Here is a 3,104-nt window from a genome sequence, read left to right on the forward strand (position 1 = left end):
GTTTGTTTTTTTTTTTTTTTTCTTTTTTTTTTTTTTTACATTGTAATGTTTTATTTTATTTTTTATTCATGCATTTTCATTTTTAAGTGTTTTTTGAGTATTTTTCAGCACCAGTCCCATCTGTCTAAATCAACACATTTTAATTGAAAATTCATAAATGGAGCTGTGGTTGTTTAAAGGGGTCCTATTATGCTCTTTTACAAAGTCCTGATTTTGTTTTGGGGGTGTACTAGAACAGGCTCTCATACTAGCTTGTTCGAAAAACACATTTTCCACATACTGTACATTATTACAACACCTCTCTCCCCAGTCTGGCATGAACGGCTCGAATAGTTCCTTTTATGCTGAAACAGCAACATTACAGACTAACTAAAGTTGAAAAAGTGAAAAAACATAATAGGACCCCTTTAATCTGTGTGTCAGTCACATGTCAGCCTCATGTCTTTCCCGTCCGTCCGCAGGTATCTCAACTACTTTGCCACCAAGTCGAGTCCGACCGGTGTGATCCTGGACCTGTGGGAGGCGCAGCACTTCCCCGACGGCAATCTGAACCGTCTGGCCGCTGTGCTGGAGGAGATGGGGCGTCACGAGAACATCATGAGCGCCGAGCACTGACACCCGTCCCATGAGATCGCCGCCGGGTCACTGTGAGCCGCTCCGCTGCAGCCATTTGCTTTTCTGGTTAGTGTGTGGTTAGTGGTATCAGTTTCTTAGGAAACGCGACTTCTGCTGTCCAAATACTGGACCTCCGACTTCCCGCCGTCTGTCCTGGACATCACATGACTCACATCCGTCATGGCAGTTCGTCCCCTGACAACACTTGGAGGTACCTTTCTATGAACACGTGTTGAGAAATGCCTTTATTTATACTCCGTTCCTTGGTTTCTCGCTCTGGTTTTGCTGGTTTGCGTCTCATTGTTTTCTTGCGCCATCCAGTGGACAGAGCCTGTAACTACACGTCCATCCAGCCTCCTGTATATGTGACCCTGGAGCACAAAAGCAGTCATAAGGTGGCAATTTTTAGATTTTTGAAAGCTGAATAAATAAGCTTTCCATTGATGTATGGTTTGTTATGATAGGAGAATATTTGGGCGAGATACAATTATTTGAAAATCTGGAATCTGAGGGAGCAAAAAAATCAAAATATTGAGAAAATCATCTTTAAAGTTGTCCAAATTAAGTTCTTAGCAATGCATATTATTAATCAAAAATTAAGTTTTGATATATTTACATTAAGAAATGTACTAAATATCTTCATGGAACATGATCTTTACTTAATATCCTAATGATTTTTGGCATAAATACAATGTATTTTTGGCTATTGCTACAAATATACCCCAGCGACTTAAGACTGCTTTTGTGCTCCAGGGTCACATATATATATATATATACAACAAACACATCTGAACGTAAAGTTTAACAGTGTTATTCTTCGGTTTTCTTTTGATTATTAATTGTTTTGTTGCATAGTGATCTGTGTGTAATCGAAATGTAGAAGAAAAAGGAAACAAGCGAATATCTTTGAGCTCCGTTTTGTAAACCGTCACCAACCTGCTTCGGGACTGAAGCGTGAATGGCTGGATGTGTTTCAGGAATAGACTTTAGTGGCCAGAATTCACAGGTTTCATAAGCTCATCATGCTCTGGGCTGGTTTCTGAGGAGGTCCGTCTCAGATCCGGCTGAGATCGTACGAGAGAGTGATTGATGAACGGATGGATGCATGCAGAAAAATACAAAGTGTACAGAGACCAACTGAACTAATAGCCATTGGAGTGTGTTTGTACTTTTGCATTCACCTTCATTCTCTCTTGTCCGGATTTCTAAAGCTGTCTATGCAAAATCTGCATCCTTTATAAAGCAAATTATACATGCTAAAAACCGCTAGCAGTCGCTTTCCATAGTTATCATACGATTATTATATTTATAGTGAGGATGTTACTTATTCTTTTATGGCACGTTCATGATGTATTTTGCGAACGCTTGCATCTCCTCTGTGAAGTTTCTGTACAAAATGTAAGAAAGAATTTTTAAACAAGTAATAAATTATATTTATATGCAACACTGAATTGGAGTCTGTATCATCTTTATTGTTTTTATATGTTGAGAAGTCAGATTTAAAGTGTTTCACAACAGATGTTGCTTAAAAGATGCTTTATGGAAGAAAAGTAATAGGAAAAGGATCGTTCTGGAAAGATGGTGAGGAATTGGACATTTGAATAATGGCAAAAAAAATGCTAGTTTATGGGTAAATATGGTGATTTTTTTGTAATCAGTGAGTCATGTTATATATGTATAGTATTTATATGATTAAGCTATTTTTTGAGTGCATGTATTGATGTTTGATGAGAAATGGGAGAATTGCAATATAAGTCTTAATTTGTGGAGAACAAAAAAAACAACATAATGTGTAATTGTAATAATGTGAAGAAGTATGTAAAAGATGCATTTTGCGTTGTTTTAATGGTAAATATGGTGCTTTTTTTGTAATCAGTGAGTCATGTTATATATGTATAGTATTTATATGATTAAGCTATTTTCTGAGTGCATGTATTGATGTTTGATGAGAAATGGGAGAATTGCAATATAAGTCTTAATTTGTGGAGAACAAAAAAAACAACATAATGTGTAATTGTAATAATGTGAAGAAGTATGTAAAAGATGCATTTTGCGTTGTTTTAATGATTATTTGAATGTGAGTAATATCACAATTTGTGTTTTAATCATTTTCTTTTCCAGGTTTAAAGCAATAGTTCAGGCAAAAATGGAATTTTGATGACAGTGTCCTCATCCTCAGATCATCCAAGATTAGGATGCGTTTGTTTCTTCATCCGATTTGGAGAAATGTAGCATTGCATCACTTGCTCGTGTGTGTGTGTGTGAGAGAGAGAGCGCGTGTGTGTGAGCAATTAATATGTAATTGTAAATGTATTCTTAAAATGATTAATGAGAATTGCATGACTTGCTCGTGTGTGTGTGAGCAATTAATATGTAATTGTAAATGTATTCTTAAAATGATTAATGAGAATTTGTCTATTAATTTCAACAATTGTTTCAAAATTGATGCGAAAATGTTGCTGTTTCTTTGTAGGAAAGGTGAAAAAGCT

At 36.1% G+C, this 3,104-nt stretch overlaps 1 pseudogene; it reads left to right on the forward strand.

Annotated features, from left to right (window-relative positions):
* The window catches only part of LOC107668634 (netrin receptor UNC5C-like), a 73,991-nt pseudogene extending 72,984 nt beyond the window's left edge, over positions 1-1,007 (forward strand).
* The last annotated feature ends 2,097 nt before the right edge of the window (positions 1,008-3,104 follow it).

The sequence above is a fragment of the Sinocyclocheilus anshuiensis genome, unplaced genomic scaffold (genome assembly GCF_001515605.1).
Source record: "Sinocyclocheilus anshuiensis isolate Anshui unplaced genomic scaffold, SAMN03320099.WGS_v1.1 scaffold116, whole genome shotgun sequence".
Classification (NCBI taxonomy): domain Eukaryota; kingdom Metazoa; phylum Chordata; class Actinopteri; order Cypriniformes; family Cyprinidae; genus Sinocyclocheilus; species Sinocyclocheilus anshuiensis.